Source organism: Engystomops pustulosus, chromosome 4 (genome assembly GCF_040894005.1).
Source record: "Engystomops pustulosus chromosome 4, aEngPut4.maternal, whole genome shotgun sequence".
In the NCBI taxonomy this organism is placed as follows: Eukaryota; Metazoa; Chordata; class Amphibia; order Anura; family Leptodactylidae; genus Engystomops; species Engystomops pustulosus.
In genome coordinates this window covers 121,072,466-121,092,813 of record NC_092414.1, presented here as the reverse complement: position 1 = coordinate 121,092,813, position 20,348 = coordinate 121,072,466, and the positions used below count along the sequence as shown (strand labels likewise).

General features: G+C 44.0%; 1 long non-coding RNA gene across 1 annotated transcript in view; it reads left to right on the top strand.

Moving 5' to 3' along the window:
• Positions 1-18,323, top strand: part of LOC140129077 (uncharacterized) — a 29,813-nt gene extending 11,490 nt beyond the window's left edge. The window contains exons 2-3 of the long non-coding RNA XR_011855294.1: positions 15,378-15,446; positions 18,066-18,323. This is a non-coding gene — a long non-coding RNA (uncharacterized lncRNA). The remainder of the gene's footprint in view (positions 1-15,377; positions 15,447-18,065) is intronic.
• The last annotated feature ends 2,025 nt before the right edge of the window (positions 18,324-20,348 follow it).

The window sequence follows — 20,348 nt, the reverse complement described above, 5'->3', positions numbered from 1 at the left end:
TTAAAAGCACCATGTGCATCATACATTACAATTTCCCAGAAAATATTGTCCTTGCCAAAAAAGAACTTCAAAGGTGGCAGTGGCAGCAGCAGCAGTGACCTGAGGTCAGAGAGTGGCACAATGACAAATTCTTTAGGTGGCTGCAACATGGTAGGCCACAGTGCGGCTTAATGTTAGAGCGTGGAGGCGACTGCAGCTGCAGCATGAGGTCACAGACTGGCACAATGACAAATTCTGGAGCTGGCACAACCATGGTAGGCCACAGAGTGGCACAATGAATTTGAAGTTTGAAATGAATTTGAAGTTTGAAATGAATTCGAAGTTGAAATTTCTAATTTAAATTTGAAGATTAGAGACGCCACATGCATCATACATTACAATTTCCCAGAAAATATTATGTCTTTGCCAAAAAAGAACTTCAAAGGCGGCAGTGGCAGCAGCAGCAGCGGCATGAGGTCAGAGAGTGGTACGATGACAAATTCTGGAGCTGGAAGCAACATGGTAGGCCACAGTGTGGCACAATGTTACAGCGTTGAGGCGGCAGTGGCAGCAGCAGCAGCAGCATCAGGTCAGAGTCAGAGAGTGGCATAATGATAAATTCTGGAGCTGGCAGCAACATAGTAGGCCATAGAGTGGCACAATGAATTTGAGGTTTGAAATGAATTTGAAGTTTGAAATTAATTTGAAGTTGAAATTTTTAATTTAAATTTGAAGATTTGAGACGCCACATGCATCACAATTTCCCAGAAAATATCATGTCTTTGCCAAAAAAGAACTTCAAAGGTGGCAGCGGCAGCAGCAGCAGCGGCATGAGGTCAGAGAGTGGCAGAATAACAAATTCTTTAGGTGGCAGCAACATGGTAGTGTGGTAAAGATGGTGGGAGGCAGATGGTGCAACTAGCAGCAGATGTGTGACATCAGGCGGGTGGCAGCATCAGAATAGTAACTGAGGCAGGTAGTTAGAACCCCGACTAATTTCTCAACGTTTGGAGGAGGCGTCGTGGCTGATCTAATCTGATGCATTAGGCATTGGTGAGTTGAAATCCTGGCCGATCCAAGCCTGATTCATCCTGGGGGTAACGATGGCCCCGCCACACTGAACACCCGCTCTGATGCCACACTACTGGCCGGGCAGGACAGCTTCTCTACTGCAAACTCCGCAAGTTGCTGCCACGCATCAAGTTTGGCTGCCCACTAGTCCATAGGATGCTCTACCTCAGGTGGTAAAGTGCTGTCCAAGTAGGCCACCACCTGGTGCAGGGTCTTCTTCATGTCCTGCTGCTGCTGATGGCGGCTACCCTCCTCACTAGGCAGGTGAAGGAAATTGCTCATTAAGGAATCCAGACTTAAGCGACTGTTGATGGAACTGCTACTGCTCCTACCCCCCCCCCAGCTCCCCACAGCAGCCGTGGTAGTAGTACGTGAGCAATGACTGCCAGGAATGCCCCGGTCAGACCTGACAGAGGATGGACAATGGCGCACATAGGCAGCGACCAACTGTGTGCTCAGTATTTCTCTATAGTATGCCAGTTGTTCCTTCCTCTCAGCAGCAGGAAAAAAGTCACCCATTTTGGACCGGTAGCGAGGGACCAAGAGGGTGGAGAGCCAAAAGTCATCCCTATGCCGGTTGTTGACTATTTGGCTGTCAATAGTTAGGAAAAGCAGCATGCTGCGGGCCATCTGCGCAAGTGACTCTGAGGGACTCCCAGTCTCCATATCCACAGTATGCTGCCATGGTGCTTCTGGGTCGTCTGCCTCGTCTTCTACCTCCTCCGGATGCTCCTGCTCCTAATCTCCTGTCACCTGAGTAGAAAAACCACAAATTGCACCAGAATTTGCTTGTGCTCCAATGTCCTCCTCCTCCAGTTCAGCCCCCACCGGACTCATGTGGCCTTGAGATGTAGTCTCCACTTCTCCAGTGCCCTGACCAGACAGATTTTGCAGCATGAGTTCCAGGACATGAAGCAGTGAAATGACATTATTCATCCCGCAGTCCTGGTGACTGACAAATAATGTGGCCTCTTCAAAAGGCCTGAGCAAACGGCAGGTGTCACGCATGAGCTGCCAGTGGCTGACATCAAAGTTACACAGGGGAGTCCTACGGTCCGCTTGCATCATCAAAAAATCATTAATGGCTTTTCTCTGTTCATACAGGCGGTCTAACATATGGAGGCTGGAATTCCAACGGTTGGAAACATTGCATATCAGACTATGTTGGGGTAGGTCGTTCTGGTGCTGCAACTCAAGGAGGGTGTGCTTGGCTTTGTAAGAATGGCTGAAATGCGTGCACAGTGTCCTGGCCATTTTTAGAATGTCTTGCAGATGGGTGTAAGACTTCAGGAACTTGTTGACTACCAGATTGAACACGTGCGCCATGCAGGGCGCATGGACCATCCCTCCTCTGTCCAGCGCGGACACCATGTTCCTCCCATTGTCTGTCACCATGGTCTGATATTTAGTTGTCGAGGAGAAAGCCACACATTGATTTCTTCTTGCATGACGCGGAGCAGTTCCTTCCCTGTGTGACTTCGTTCGCCCAGGCAAACCAGGTGTAGAACTGCGTGACACCGCTGTGCCCTCCACATGTGGTATGATGGAGCAGCACTTGTGGAGGCTGAGGTGGTGGTGGAGAAGGAGGAGCAAGAGGCGGACACTGGCGCAGGAGCAGCAGTTTGACAACGCGGAGGAGAAAGCGCCGTCTCTTGTGGAAGTTGTTGGTGTGGCTGGGCGGGAAGCACATTCACCCAGTGGGCCGTAAAGGACATATACTGGCCCTGACCATAATTACAGCTCCACACGTCCGCGCTGCCGTGCACCTTGGAAGAAACTGATAAGCTCAAGGACTGGCCCACCTTCTGTTGGAACTCTCCACCTCGGTTTGGCACAAGCCATTAGTTCTCTGAAGGGTGCAGAGTCCACGACTTGGAAAGGGAGAGACTGCAGTACCAATAACTTCGACAAGAGCATGGTCAGCTTCTGCACCGTAGGATGGCTGGACGCATAGAGTTGTCTTTTTGTAATCGACTCGCTCAACGACTGCTGGCACCATGTGTAGCGAGGAGCAGAAGCATCTGGACTGGGAGATTATGTCAAAGACAAACAGCTCCCTTTGGCAGAGGTGCTGGAGCCTTGACTTGCTAAAAAAGTATGTGTGCCACTAGGTGCTGCTGCTGTTGCTGCGCCTGCAGGATGGAACGCATCTGACACCCGTTTCTCCCAGGCCATCGGATGGTGGCGCTGCATGTGTTGGCACAGGGCTGTGGTGCCAAGGTTAGCTCCCTGGCCACGCTTCACTTTCTGCCTGCAGATACGACATATACCCACGCTCGGCTCCTCTGGTGTCTTACAAAAAACTGCCACACCGCTGAGGTGGTAATTTTATCTCCAACACTCTGCACTGAGCGACTACTACCGCTGCTGCCTCGCTGAGCCCCTGTGCCACTGCTTATTTGGGCCTGCGAATCGGGATTTGTACCCCGCGGACATTTGGCTCCCGTCCTCGCACTGCTGCCACCGTGCTGACTCACAGACACAGTAGCGACTTGCTGCCTGCTCCGCAAGTTGACACTCTCTTCGCCCGACGATGATGAATCCCCTGCTACACCCAGCTCCCAAGTGCGATCGGCTACATCATCATCAATTTGCGTTTCCCGTTCACTGCTACTCTCCTCACCGGTGTCAGTATGCACAGCCTGCCTACTGCAGGAAGCAGCGGAAGTCTGCCCCACCTCTTCACTGCAAAGCAACTGCTGACTGTCCTCAAACACTTCGTCCTCACAGAATAGTGGCGCTGAGCCCAGACCACCTAGTACCTCTCTGGCTGCGGGAAAGGAACAGGACAGAGCCTGGTTGTAATTGTTGTATCAGAGGAACCTACGGACTCTTGGCTGGGGTTGTCAGATGTTATATTTGAGGAATTGGATGACCTAGTCAACCATTCAACAACCTTTGGGTTGTTGATCAACACACTGCCACCAGATGACAACGGCAGTTCTGGCCTAACAGAGTCACCCCTGCTGCAATATCCCCTTACTGTGCTGCCACCTCTGCCTGCTCCACCTGCCACCTTTCTCTCTGACATAGTGGTTTATAAACTACGTGGATTTGACACATAAATCTGGCTGTAAAATAGAGCCCCCAAAAGGTATTGCAATGTGCGTTATACAGATACCCCACAACTGACAGTGTCATTTCAGTGAAAATCACTGTATAAACTACGTGGATTTCACACGTAAATCTGGCTGTAAACTAGAGCCCCCAAAAGGTATTGCAATGTGCGTTATACAGATACCCCACAACTGACAGTGTAATTTCAGCGAAAATCACTGTATAAACAACGTGTATTTGATACTCGAATCTGGCTGTAAACTAGAGTCCCCAAAAGGTATGGCAATGTGCGTTATACAGATAACCCACAACTGACAGCTCACTACTGTAGATGCATGAAAGTCAAACAGATTTCTTCCTATTCGATTTTGTCACTAAATAGAACTGCTATTTGGGGTATACATATCCCCCTTAAAGAACAACCAGGGATTGGTCCACCAATCGCTACTGCAGATGCATGGAAGTCAAACAGATTTCTTCCTATTCGATTTTGTCACTAAATAGAACTGCTATTTGGGGTATATAGAACCCCCTTAGAGAACAGCGAGGCATTGCAGCAAGAATCGCACAGCACAATAGCAGCAGCTGGACGCTACAACATGAAGTGTGAAGTGCTGAGATAGAAAATGGCTCGTTTTATAGGGCTGTGTGACATCACATAAGCCTGCTGGTCGCTGATTGGCTTACAGGTCTGCAGATGTCATCGGGGGTGTTCCTTTCTCCTTCCCAGAGTTCTCTGCCCCATGTAACACATTGTTCTAGCGCCCATTAGCATAAACATGAGGGGAAAAAGTTTGTTCCCGCGAATCAGCATAAACTTCGGCTTCTTGGCGAATCATATTTTTCCTGAAATTCTAATCATGGGATTTTAAATAACATCACTATGAAGTGCAGTTTGTTACGCAGAAAATAAGCCCTCATAGCTCTCTACATTAAAAATGTAAAAAGTTAGTAATTTTTGAAGGTGGGGAGTGAAAAATTAAAGGGCCTGGTCGTTGCCAAATGGGTCTGTTGGATAACAATATTATAGAAAATCCATATGCTATTAAATCTAAACTTACATTACAAAATTCTGTAGTATTTTAATATGAAAAAAACTTTGATATTGTATAATTATGTGTAATGCAATTAACATATACAGCATAAATGTGGCTTTTATGCATAAATAAGATTGATCTTTGACATAAACCTACACTGGGCCACATTTATTAAAGCCCCTGTGCCAGTTTTCTGTCAGACTGTGCATATACTTTTCTGTGCAAACTGCACATTTATGTGCATACATGTATTTAAGAAGTGTCAGCAATTCATTTGTGTTGCAGCAGTACTATGCGCAATGCGACACAAATTTCTGCACAAAAAGGGGCGTTCCGGTGAATGGAATTTAACCTTATGTGTGCATTTATTTTAACGCTGGCAGACTATAGTCTCTTCTTTATCTGATTTCTGCAATAGAGTCATTTAACCTTATGGAACCGCTTATGGAATTAATTTAGAAGGTAAAATAAATCATTGGCTTTTATTTAATACCTGTTTATTAACCGGCAAGGACCTATAATGTGAATGGAACTACACACTGATTACACAATGTGGCATGACTTCTAAACTGCCACTCCAAATATGATTCAGTAAAATTAATGTACTCCAGCAAAAAATATTATAATGGGAAGGTGATTTTTTTTTTACTGTCTGGGACGGCAATGGCAGGTTCATGATCCGAGATTTCACTACAAAAGAACACATATGTTCCACGGCTGTAAATGATCCAATGGAATAAGAGGACAAATGTTATAAAAAGATGAGCCAGTACTAGAAAAGTAATTGTAACATCCATCTTTGACGTGACATAATGCAATTCAATGATGCAATCATGATAATAACATCATGTTGATGAATAACTGCAGACATTGCTGATATAGATGACTTTAAGTCAACACTCTGTTACATACAAGGAATCTACTACACAAACCCCTCTTTGAGTGGACAATCCCTTTATACATTCCCGATTTACAGCAACTGAGTATTGCTTTTTCAATAAGTAATATTTTTCAAGATTGTTCCCGTAGAAGACCACTTTTTACTTCAGTTTTGGGTGGTCATATTAAAGAGATATTACCACATGCAGTACAGACCACAAGTTTGGACACACCTTCCCATTCAAAGAGTTTTCTGTATTTTCATGACTATAAAAATTGTATATTCACACTAAACTATAAATTAACACATGTTGAATTGTATATTTAACAAAAAAGTGTGAAACAACTGAAAATATATCTTATATTCTAGGTTCATCAAAGTAGCCACCACCTTTTGCTTTGATCACTGCTTTGCACACTCTTGCCATTCTCTTGATGAGCTTCAAGAGGTAGTCACCTGAAATGGTCTTCCAACTGTTTTGAAGGCATTCCCAGAGATGCTTAGCACTTGTTGGCCCTTTTGCCTTCAATGTATTAAGATATATCACAGCTTTTTTTCAAAGTCAAAAAGGTCACAGCAAATACATATATTCAACTGCAGCATAAAAAGCTTCACATATAACTATTCATAGCACTTATTCAACACAGGAGAAAGGAGGGGGGAAACAAAAGTTCACAGGGTTGGAGGATAAAAATAATAAGGAAAGGAAAAACAACAGGATATCTGATGGAGGATCTATATATTGCTCCATCTTACCTTACCGTGTCTACCAACAGGGTGCAAGCTGCTGTTAAATGCATGGATAGAAAACAAGGTAAAATTTTGCCAGGGGCAAAGATGATATGTCTGAGGAATCTATATTATTAGTAGAGGTTAGTCGTTCCATTGGTCCTAGACTTTATAACATCTTTGGAGCTTTTGTTTATGCAAGGCGTATATATTTTTTTCATACATACAAAGGGTAGGGAGGCTCATCCTATACTTAGGGAGGCTCATCGGGAAGGTGCCATTGTGCCAAAGTGTAGGGGGGGGCACCGAGGGATACAACTGAATCTCTAGTGATCTAGTGTGGATAGTGGCCCGTTTTGCTAAGAGAGAGTCTCTGTCTAGGATAAATAAATCAATTCTACAGAATGTTTTTTGGCTTTGGGAATAAAATGTATACAGTCATGGTTGCTGGTTAGCTGGGCTGTTTGTGGGAGAAGCCACATGTGGAGTGGAGTCGGCTAAGCTCACTTTGTCACAGACTCCTGGCGCCATTTAGGGTAAGTGCCGCGGGACTAACCAGTGGGCCCCGAAGGTTGAGGGTTGAAGCTGTGATTCGGCCCTGATGACTGTTGGCTGCGTACCACATCTTTGTCGCTGAGTAAAGGGCTCTTTGATGTGCCAGTCTCACTTAGCTCGAACCAGAAGGTGAGGAGGATCCGGAGAGGCAGGAAGTTACCACCTGGGAAGAAGTCAGTGAGCTTTTTAGGCCCAGGTTTTGGTAGCTCTACGTCTCATCACGATCCACTCTCTTGTTGATGTGTGGAGGCAGAAATCCCTCTCTGGCGTTGCTATATTTTAGTCGCTTTGAAGGTCTGAGACGGAATGTGTGGACGTCTGGTTGCTCGCTCAGGCCACGCCCCTATTACAATGTTTCTGATATTGACCTTTCAATAGGAAAGATAATCAAAATTAGATCAGCGGAGGTTCCACACTACATTTGGAGCTGATCTACAGTAACATAGCTCTGTCACTATTCCAAGAACAATGTTGTTCTTCAATCTCCATGCTCCAGAGATTGGATGGATTATACTCAATATAAGTAAAGTGTTAAACAATTTTAACATTTCTTGGAGGTGTACTGTACATGAACAGTCATTGTCATTAACCCTTTATTGAGCGGACTCAAGGGTTAATCATTTATGTGCCATGGACCAACCCTTTTGCCCACCCTGTCATGTTAAGATCTTTATTATACTCTGCTATAATATATAACATAATATGTAATTTTCCACCACCCAGTAAAAATTTTACTAAAAAGTGACTAAAAGAATGTACAGTTTCCATGATTTTAATGGAAATGTTAGCTGGTCCCATGAAAAATTACACCGTATTAGAGATGAGCGAGCACTAAAATGCTCGAGTGCTCGTTACTCAAGTCGAACTTTCTCCGATGCTCGAGTGCTCGTTTCAAATAACGAACCCTATTGAAGTCAATGGGAGACTCAAGCATTTTTCAAGGGGACCAAAGCTCTGCACAGGGAAGCTTGGCCAAACACCTGGAAACCTTAGAAAATGATGGAATCACCACGGAAATGGACAGGAAACAGCAGTGGCAGCATGCATGGATGCCAAAATTATGGGCGATGACAGAGTGATCGAGTGAGGCGAGATATCATCTAAAACACCCAATAATTGACCCTGACACTATAGGGGATGGCATGTGGAGGCATTGGCAGCAGCCGCAGGCTAGAGAGTGGCATGGCGACATACCCCAAATGGACTCAGGTGTCAAACCAATTTTAAAAATTCCTTTTGGCAAGGATAACGTGTAGAACTGTACATATCAGAATTTGGCCTGGTTATGGCGGCAGAGAAGAACCAAAGGAGGTGAGCAAGAAGCACTGAAATGATTTCCTATGTTAACAAAAGGTTGATGGTATATTTAGTCGATAACACAGCATGGTGGCGACAGAGTCACCAAGTTCCATAACGTATCTGGTGAAACAGCCGAAAAATGAGCCTGACACAGCTCGTTTGCTAAGGGGATGACATGTGGAGGCAACTATGGAGACGACCTTTGGAGGCAGCTATGGAGACGACGTGTGGAGGCTGCTGGGAAGACAACGTGTGGAGGCAGCTATGGAGACGGCGTGTGGAGGCTGCTATGGAGACGGTGTCTGGAGGCTGCTATGGAGACGGCGTCTGGAGGCTGCTATGGAGACGACGTGTGGAGACAGCTATCGAGACGACGTGTGGAGGCTGCTATGGAGATGGTGTGTGGAGGCATGTGGGGGGGGGGGATGCGCACTCAGTCATACAGCTTTGCATACATTATCAAAATGAGTGACCCATATAAAACACCAGAAAATTATAGCCAGTAAAACACCGAAAATGTAGCCTGACAAAGCTCGTTGCTAAGGGGACGATGTGCTGTATTTCTTCTTGCGCTCCAGCGTCTGGGGCATAGACAGGTGAACACTGCACAGGGAGACATTGGTGGATGCTGTGGAGGATCATTGAGGCGAAGGTGTGGTTTTCGTGCGGGAGGTGTTTGTGCCGGGGTCCTGGGCAGGGGGCTGACTAGCAGAGGCAGCAAATGACACAGGGGAAGGAGCAGTGGTGGGCCCGGCTGGAGGTGAATGGCCTTGGTTCCATTGAGTGGGGTTTTTAGCATTCATATGCCTGTGCATACTGGTGGTTGTTAAGCTAGTAGTGGTGGAACCCCTGCTGATCCTGGTGTGGCACAGGTTGCACACCACAGTCCGTCGGTCATCCGCTGTTTCTTTAAAGAACCTCCAGACTTCAGAAAATCTAGCCCTCACCACGGGAGCTTCACTACGTGAAACATTTGGCGCTGATGCACCAGCTCTGGCCCTGCCTCTCCATCTGGCCCCACCACTGCCTCTTCCAACCTGTTTTCATATAGGACTCGCCTCTGTCTCACAAGCACTGTGTTCACCTGGCCTATCAACCCAGCTGGGTCTGTCACCGCATTATCCTCCGATCCCTCAGTCTGCTCCCCGCTCGGACTTCCTGCCCTGACAACAACTTCACCACTGTCTGACAACCGTGTCTCCTCATCGTCCGATACCTCTTTACACACTTCTTCCACTACGTCAAGAAGGTCATCATGACCCACAGACTGCAACCGGTAGAAAACCTGGGCATCGGGAAAGAGCTCAGTAGCAACCTGACAAGTGGTTTGTGACTCTGGGAAGGGTCCAGAAAACAGTTCCTCAGAGTATGCCGGCTCAAATGCCAAATTTTCCGGGAAGGGGGCAGACTGGGGCGAAGGAGGTTGAGGTGGAGGAACTGGAGGAGTGCTCACTTGGGTAACATGGGTGGACTGCTTGGAAGACTGACTGGTGGACAAATGGATAGAAGCGTTGTCCGCAATCCACATCACCTGTTCGCACTGTTCTGACCTCAACAATGCTCTACCACGAGTCCCAGTAACTTGAGACATGAAGCTAGGGAGTGTAGCTCGGCGGCATTCCCCTGCTCCCTCAGCAGGTGGTGTCTCACCCCTCCCAGGACCACGGCCTCTGACCCCTACAGTAATTGGACGCCCACGCACATGCCCTCGTTCTCTACCCCTAGCCCTTGGTTTGGACATTTTCAAAATTAAAGTCTATTATATAGACAAAACAGACTTTTTCTATTAAAAAATAATTTTTTTTAATAGAAAAAAACGTGCAGAAGAAATCAGACAGCAACCACAGAAGATGATTGCTATGGCTAGTTTCTAACCTACACTGACAGCACACAAAAGGATTGTGTGCTGTGACTGAGTGTGTCACTTTAACTGTTGAAAAACGCTAATGTAGCCCTAACAAGGGCTGTTGGGTTCTTGGAAAATCACTCCTGCCTAACAGTAAGGTTCATGGAGAATCACTCCTGCCTAACAGTAATCTACTAGAAAACCCTAACGCTATCCCTGACCAGCAGTAGCTCTCTCCCTAATGGCATCCAGACAGAGAATGATCTGAGCCGCGCGGGCAGGGGCTAGTCTATTCCAGGGTCACCTGATCAGGCCAGCCAACCACTGATATCAACATGTAAGTGTACCACGTGATGCTGGGTGTACTACAGAGTCTTCTGGCTTGTGATTGGCTCTGTTTCTGGCCGCCAAAAATCTAAACGCCGCAAGATGACATTTTCTCGAGGGGGCAAAATACTCGTCCGAGCACTGAGCAGTTGTGAGTATGAATGCTCGAACGAGCATCAAGCTCGGACGAGTATGATCGCTCATCTCTACACCCTACACATCTCAGTTCACTGAAGCATAACAAAAAGATACAAGTGTCAAATTGTGGTTATAGAGATTTAGTGATTTATTCATTACAAAGACTATATTAATTTAATAACTTTGTCATATGGGCCACATTGTGATAAACACTTCAAATGATGCAAAAGCATATTTGTTCTGCAGACAACAATGTACCCATTTATACCTCTTTAAACAGAACAATAAAACATGTTTACCTTCAGGAGGGAGAGTAAAAACAGAAATGCAACCATAAAAAAGTGCAGTGATGTTGTCCTCTGGGACAAGAAAACACATTAGCATGAATATTAAGGCTTTCATCCTGATGGCTCATGCCACTATATTATAGCTCCATATCAGCTCTGAGTTGGATAGAGCTTGGATAATGTATATGTGAAATACATACATATTTTTTTCTATGATAAAAATATTATTTCATATGCAAGCAGTTGCCATTTTTCAGAATGTCATGCAGAGGTACCATACAAACCTGCAGGTGGGCCTTAATACATGCTCCATGCACATGGGTTCACCAATTTGTGCATGTGAACATTTTTTATTTATTTTTTCTTGGGTTTCTGTACAAATCGGTCAATTGGTCAAGAATTTTTAATTGCTCATAAAACCACCTCAATATGATCTCAAGAATATTGTGGAATTCTATTTCCTTAATCACATGAACCAAAAAGTAACACATATGGTTAATTAAGACTTGCTTCATGCAGTACTAACAACCACAAGTCTCATTGCTTCATCCTGTATCATTTTCTGTACCCAGAAGTAGAGTTGGCATAGCTGATTTGCTAGACTCGTGTCTGCCTTCAAACAGGGTTATTTGCATTTTGCTGAAATCAATGAGATGAGAATATTTAAAGACTCACTCATGTCTACCCTGTACCAAAGCCAATTGATTGTCTACTTGTCTATGAATAAGAAAATAGGAACCACAGATTAACAGGATTAGAGAAAATTAGTGTCTGAGATATTTTACAGTGAGAAAGCAGGATTTGTAGCCTGGAGATTTTGCTTTGTCTGCTTCAGTTCCTGACCAATTTCCCTTAATTATCTGTTTAAATCAGAAGAGCATCTGTTGAATAAGGCTTTTTAAAAGCATAAGAATTAATATATTGAACTGTACAGTCGTAGTACAGTGGTAATCTTTATTGGTGATGAGGGGATTTGTTGAAATTTGGGTTCTAGTAAAAAGTTTGGTTTGTGTACCAGGACTTGACCCAAACTTGGCCCCGAACCCCATTGAAACCAATGGTGACCTGAATTTTAACAAAATTACGCAAAAATAGCTTTAAAATTTAAATAGAAAGAGGTAGAGAGCTGCAAAATGTGTGGAATATAAGGGGAATTGCCCTGACAAAATGGGCTAGGGAAAGAACATAAGATAAAAAATTAAATAAACAAATAATAAAAAAAATAAAATGCTGTGAAAGGGATTGTCTGAGACATATAAAAAACAGATATGTGGCAGGGGGGTGTTAAAAGAATAAACATGTACTTACATTACCTCCTTGGTCCATCCCAGTGTCCCACGCCACGATCTCTGCGTGCCATGCCCTGTTTTTTACAGGGGCATGGCAGCAGAGCTCAGACCAGCTTCCGGCCCGGCTAATGTGGCCAGCCACGCTTACCCATCTCCTGTCCCAGCACTGTATCATGAGAGACCGCGGCGTGGGACACGTGGAGGTAAGTACATGTTTATTTTCTTAAGCAGCCCCCTTGCCACATAGCTGTTCTTTATATGTCACGGACAACCCCTTTTATGTCACTGCACTTGAAGACAGCATGGGTAGTGATGAGTGTAACTGACCCCCACTGTTCATGGGAGAGAAAACTGTTGTATATAGTGTAGGGACAATAACAGTATGCATATACTCATACCCTCTTAAAAAGTAACAACTGCAAGTGTGTTAAAATAAAGGAAAATGCAAATAATGAGGAACGGGAATGCTGCTAGTGATGGAGCTGGTGCTGGAGGAAGAAGATGTGTTACATCTGTGCCTGCTACATCTTCCACTGGTGCTTGAATATTCTTGTAGCCTACTACTGTTGCTTTCTGCAAAGTGGAGACTGACAAGGAGGGCAGCAGTGATGATGGTCGAAGGTAGATGTGGTGGTCAGAAAGTCCCTATGTAGCCAGTGAAATATGCAAAATGGTAAAGAGGAATAATTGGGCATCCTATAGCTGCAACTTTGCCAGCAGAAGACAAAAAACATCACATTTGCACCATTTGTGCCATGTGTAGGAACAAGCACTTGCGAATAAACCACCATCACCAAGCCTGTTACCATCGCAGGGAAGTGTTCATTGTGGCGCATATATTTCCACCACCAAAGATTGTATTACATCACTCCTTTCCACCTGTTGGCTCCAGCTTCTACTCAGTTTCCTCCCTCTTTTGCCTTCTCATCCAGCCCCTGCACCACTAGTTAAAGCACAGCCATCTGTGCAAAAGACCACACGCGGCCCAAAGTACAGAAAAATTCCTCCCTGGGTGAACTGAAACTATTTACAAAAACAAACTTAAAAAAGCTTTTTTGAAAAACAAACTTTTTACAAAAAACAAAACCATTTACAAAAAGGTTTAAGATTCATTTGCCACTGAACCTAAAGCTTTACCAATGTTTAGCAGATAGAGTAACAGCCTTGGACTAAGCCAGGATCCCAGTGCCTTGGCACTTGTTGGTGCAAAGCTTCCCAACCAGTTATGCAGACATGCCAGAGCTTCTTCATAATGTTTGTGCCATATGTGCACATTGTTGCTTTTACACCTTCCCACCTACCGCCTAATATTTGATGTGCAAACCAGGTGAAATTTCACTTGGCAAACTCTCCATATGGAGAACTCTTACCTTCTGACCGTAGTCAATAGCCTCTCACACAGCCAAACCAGTTCCTTACGCTGTACTGAGAAAACCCAACCAGGTTGTAGTTATATTGGTTTGGCTTAACCCAACCAGGTTGAAACAGTGCTGTCTACAGGTGGGAGTCTTTTCCTTCTGGAATAGTTATATTAGTTTGGCTTAATCCCACATCATGTTATTAGACTTTGTGTAGGTCATACTTGGTGTTAAGGTGGCTGCCTTTCAAGGTAGCAAAAGGAGGCATTGTTTTCCATGTAACACCTTGGAAAATGTATTTGTATTCTTCCCCGAATTCTATGGAGAGAATCTATGGGTTTAAGTCTCCACCAGCTTATAAGGCGGCCTTAATTGGCAAACTCTCCATAAGAACAACTCTTTCAGGTACTATACTCTCCAGCCAAGGGACAGTTTTAGAGGAGGAGGAAAAGGCGGATGTCAAGGGGGGAGGAGGACAGTTTTTCTTTGCATCAGGGTAGTGAGAAAATAGGTCTGTTTTTTCCCAATGTGCCTTTTACAATAGTGGGAGGAAGGGCCTGGTTTATGGCAATTAAAGGTAGTGCCTGTTTTTTCTCATAGTCACCAGAGCCAATTACAGGGTGGCCACCCTACTGAATTTGTACTTGAAAAGATAAATAATATCCTTGATTCCAAGACTGGATCCCATGATGGAAAAATGAGAGAACACAAAGAAAGCGATTTTAGGTTGGTGGATAGCAGGTTGGAGCCTCCTGACGTACCAGTAGAGCAAATGGGCTTTTATCAAACAACAGTGCATATTATAAATGTCCCCCAACATGTCAGTTCAGTTCTTCTTGGGTTGGTCTGGTTTGTTTGTGTATTTTTGTATAGCAATTTCAGACAGAGCTGTGGGGAGTTTTTGAGATTTGCCTTGTAATTTTAATGGAACTAATATATTGAGTGAATCAAAGGTAGGGCACCCCAGACTGGACTCCTGCAACAGGGCTCAAAAGTCGTTAGCTATGCCCCTGGAAGGCAGCCATCATGATAATCGAAGATTGTAATATCATTTGAATAATACATTAATATTTATTTATAAAGTGCCATCATATTCTACAGTACTTTAAAAAATCATGGGTTAAATATACAAACAAAATCAGAAATTCCAGATTAATAACATAATCACTTGTAACAATGGCTCCTTCTGACAACAGATTAGAATCTAGAATAAGATTAATAATATTAGAATATATTACGTTTTAAGAGAGGGGCAAATGTCATCTTTTAGGTAGACGGGATGAAGTTACAAGGGAAGTTGAATGCTCTCCTACTTATTGTATTGTTTCCTCCCCTGATTTGAACATATTTTTTTTAAAGCTCTACATACAACTGGTCACAATTACCAAAAACCATTGTTACTTAGTATCACCTTTAAGAAAAGGTACTCACTATTTAGTAAGCAAATACATTTTAAAGAATTCCTGTGTACAAAATTCAACACCTTAAAGCTGTGTTTTCTTCTTTTGTTTTTCATGGCTAAAAGCACCAGGAACAGGACAATAGAAGGATACAACAACTGTAACCTTGGACAGAAGTTGACCTGTGGGGTCATGTGAGTTTTAAAAGATCCTTATCAGCAGAGTAAAACTCCTTAAAGGGAATAGATATTTTATGTCATCCACCTGGCATGCCCACTATTCACATCATCTCTCAATTATAGTATCAAACTGTGATGTATCTTTTCCCGTTCTTAATAATGTCTTTGAATTGTTTCATTATTTGGTCAACTTTAAGATAGTACTTCCAAGTTGTAAGCTCTTAAAAAATACTATTCAATGCAAATGGCCTTGATAGCACGATGAAAGGAGGAACAAAGAGTGAAATTCTCAGAGATGAAACAGATATATAAGAATAGATGAGGCTCATCTAGCTGTATACTGTAAATTTTTAGTAAACTAATGAAGAGGTGGAATAAAACCCCTTTAGTTCTACATAAATATAATCATAAAGTTTCCAAATTATACTGTAGATGCAACTCCTATGAAGGCCCCAACAAACAAATTTTGTGAGTTTGTTGTGACAAAACTAAACCTCTCTCCCCAGGTCCATCCAAGCTCCCTTGGATCACCATTCAATGAAAGAAAGTGGCACAGTTATGTAGGTTAGAGTAACTAAGTGGTCCACAGTTATATGTAATTTGCTTTCCTTGTTTTTTTTTCCAGCCATAAAACCCCTAGCGCAAATGCCCCTATGAGCATCAGAATAGTTAATTCTTTGTTGATACTTTGATCAAATTTATTCTTGACATGTTTTGATAGAATAGACATAGATTTGGAGATGTAGCAACTGTTGGACATAAATACAGAACCAGAACAATCCTCAAACCTTAATTACTGCACAAGACAAAGCTTGCCACTTTAATACAGCTTCAAAATAATGCAGCACCAGAGAAATGCCTGTAACATAAGTACTTGTAAACTGGCATAGAAGCACTGATAAATCTCTCCAATATAGTATATAAACATTATATTATTACACATACTGTATATGCATACTATATATACACATGTATGAAGTATAAATGTAATGGGCCACAGAATGGGGCATTATGAACCGATTTGCTCCAATTGGCATGCAGCAGTGAACATATTACTTTCCTTTCAACCCTTTACTGATGGTAGACATGTCCTACTAACAGGTTTCTGAGGAACTAAGTTTCTGAGGAACTAAGTACTAACGGTACTTACAGCTTACCCCTGCCATTCTAAATGGTAGGTTTCCTTTAAAAGACATCTACCATCAGATTACTGATGTTAGATGTGTCCTAGTAAGAAGTTCCTAAGTAACTATGCTTCTCGGGACTTCTTTTATTATAACTCTATACGCTGCCTCTGGAAATGCACAGGGACACTGAGGCGTCTGGAAACACACAGGAAACAGGACCTTGGGAAAAACACAGGAACGGGACTTTGAGAAACACACAGGAGGCTTTCACTTCAGTGAAGATCCGGCAGGAAGTGAAGGAAACCTCATGGTTATTTAGGAAACTAGGAAGTGACCAGCACTAATGGAAAGGACGCTGCCCCTTTAAGTTCTGAGGAGTCATCGTGCGCCCTAGGAGCGTGAGCGCGCGGCCTGGAGGCAGGAAGCGTGCGGCCTGCACGCCGGACCCGGAACACAGACAGGAGCCAGGAGAGGTAAGTGAGGGCAGGGGGACGGGGACCGGCAGGTAGCGGAGTACAGGTGTACCCGCGATCTGAGACATGGTAAGTGGGAGGTTGATCACTCTGTAAAATAGTTAGACGTGGTCCAAGGTCTCCGCTGGGCCTCATTGACGGGCACTCTGTTACTTTTAATGGCTATGGCCTTTTCATAAGCACACATAGTATTTATTATTTAGTCTGATTACTTTGTCCACTTGTGAACATATGGGTTCTTTCCAATGTCTTGTAATCATGAGTTTAGTGGACATAAGCAGGCGAGTTGGGAGTGTGGAATGCTTTTTGTCATGCCCCTATATCGCCGCCTATGTGACAAACATACTGTCAATAATGTACAAGAAAACTATTATCCTATCACTACAAGCCCTACTATTGAGCATCATTTTCTAACACTATATTGCTACAATCATGTTGTATAGAATTATGATGCAATAAGTCCTGAGGAGGAGAGTTCCTCAGAAACCTGTTAGTAGGACATGTCTACCATCAGTAAAGGGTTGAAAGGAAAGTAATATGTTCACTGCTGCATGCTATCACTTATAATAGTAATTGCATTGTAAATAACTGAGCAGTAAAGAAATAGCTCACTAATATGTGCAGGACATCCTGAAACCACATCTTCCAAGTTGTGTTCACCAGAAGGGAGGAAACCTGCTAATCGATGAGAGTATGACCAATGCGATCCTACTGATCACGAGTACTGGAGCCTACATTGCACTAATGAATGGAGACACTCAAATTATTCTCAAGGGGACTGCTGAAGATAGTTGTGTGCAAAGCATGTTCTGTGGGATAAGTAATAATTTCAATCAACCTTTTTTTTTATTATTTATGTTTTATTGGATTTTATACAAACATAATATACAACATTTGGGTACGCAGACCCTTAGGAATAATCCCCCTTCCTCCCCCCCTCCAAACAATAAAATATCACTTTGTCTCTGAAGGTGGAAAACTGTTTTAAAAAAGATTTTTGTTTTAAAATTATTGATTTTCCCTCCCTAACACAGCACCTCTGGAAGTGTGAAAGGTCTGCCCGAGACCCCTGCGTGATCACATCCAATGAGAGAAGACTCGCAAAATCAACCTGGTTTCAGTTTCTCTATATTTGTAACGGACCTAATGTGCCCCTCAAACTCTCAGTCAAGTACCATTCTGTCAGTGTGAACGGTTGCATTATTTGGACCCTTTCCTCTTGGGACATACAATGTGCAATAAACATTCGCCACTTCTTAAAGAAATTTTTTGCCAGTTTGCTCTTATTTTGTTCCGTTTCCATTCTTTCTATATGTAAAAGCTTATTCAGCTGGTCAATAATCAGCGTGGTCGCTGGCATTATTTCCTGTAGCCAATGTTGTAATATACATCTTTTAGTAACCAGACAGATCACATGGAACAGTTTAGGTAAATCGAGGGGGTTATCTCCCATTGTTTTATCTCTAAAATGAAATATATATACCAGAGGATGCAGCGGTAATTCCCACCCGCACAATGAAGTGCATAATCTTTTAATCTGTTCCCACAATTCTACCGTTTTCGGGCATGTCCATAGACCGTGCCATAGATCCGTGCCCGGTTCTTTACACTTCGGGCAATTGGTTATCCTATCCGGATGTAATGGAGAGGGTGGTAGATTAAACCCATAAAAAGCTCTGTGGATTATACGATAATGTGTATCGCGCCATACTTCATTCAGAACTGTGGTCCTTAATACCATCCATCCTTCCTGGATCTTTTTCCCTATTTCTTCCCCCTCTATCACTGTTGCCCATGCGTCAAATGCCCATTCCGCTAGTCTTTTAGTCCATTCATCTCTTAGTCTTTTATATATTAGAGATATGTTGGAACCCCTTGATCCCACCAGTATTGTGTTGTCAAATACATTGTTAGTTGTTTCCTTACTTACATCTCTTAACTTATTCATTATAGACTGTTTTATTTGTGCATATTGAATAAAGTTTGAGGGGCCTAGATCATATTTCGCCTCTATTTCCTCCCGTGTCAACCAGCGTGGGTCCGTTTCATGTAGTAGGTGCTGCACTCTTAATATCCCTTTATCTCTCCATTTGTGAAAACGTTTATTTGTTCTGCCCCGTTGGAATGCCGGCGAGGTCCATAGTGGTAAATCAACATGGGGAGAGAAAAAGAACTGGACCGCACATCCACACATCACACAATGATCTAATGCTGCTAGGCTACATTATATAACGAACTCGAGGTTCTTAGTTACATTTTGATCAAATTGTATAAGCCCACCAACCACTTCACGGTGACCTCTTTATGGTGGGTCCCTACGCTATTTTGTGCAGCATCACATGGCGTCCACCCCCGCTGCAGCACAGCGCCGGCAGGGACCAAGACCCGGTTGCCCCCCAGTACCCATACTGGCGGGCATAGCCCCCATGGCTCCGGGCCCAGGCCCCCACCAGCACCGCACCACAGAAGCGGCAGACGCCATGCAACACAGCACCATGTGAACAGGAAAAAAGGCTCACCATGTGTGAACAGGTGTTAAACTCACCGTTCCATGTGGTCTCAGAAACTGGCTGAGAGGAAGTAGGCGGCCCCTAAATGCAGTCTCCTGCTAATTTAAAAACACCTGGGTCGAATGGGGCGGAGTGCTGGTACCAGGAAAAGCAAAATAAATGAAGGGATAGAATGTACTAAACCAACATGGGGAGAGAAAAAGAACTGGACCGCACATCCACACATCACACAATGATCTAATGCCGCTAGGCTACATTATATAACGAACTCGAGGTTCTTAGTTACATTTTGATCAAATTGTATAAGCCCACCAACCACTTCACGGTGACCTCTTTATGGTGGGTCCCTACGCTATTTTGTGCAGCATCACCTGGCGTCCACCCCCGCTGCAGCACAGCGCCGGCAGGGACCAAGACCCGGTTGCCCCCCAGTACCCATACTGGCGGGCATAGCCCCCATGGCTCCGGGCCCAGGCCCCCACCAGCACCGCACCACAGAAGCGGCGGACGCCATGCAACACAGCACCATGTGAACAGGAAAAAAGGCTCACCATGTGTGAACAGGTGTTAAACTCACCGTTCCATGTGGTCTCAGAAACTGGCTGAGAGGAAGTAGGCGGCCCCTAAATGCAGTCTCCTGCTAATTTAAAAACACCTGGGTCGAATGGGGCGGAGTTCTGGTACCAGGAAAAGCAAAATAAATGAAGGGATAGAATGTACTAAACCAACATGGGGAGAGAAAAAGAACTGGACCGCACATCCACACATTTCTCTCCCCATGTTGGTTTAGTACATTCTATCCCTTCA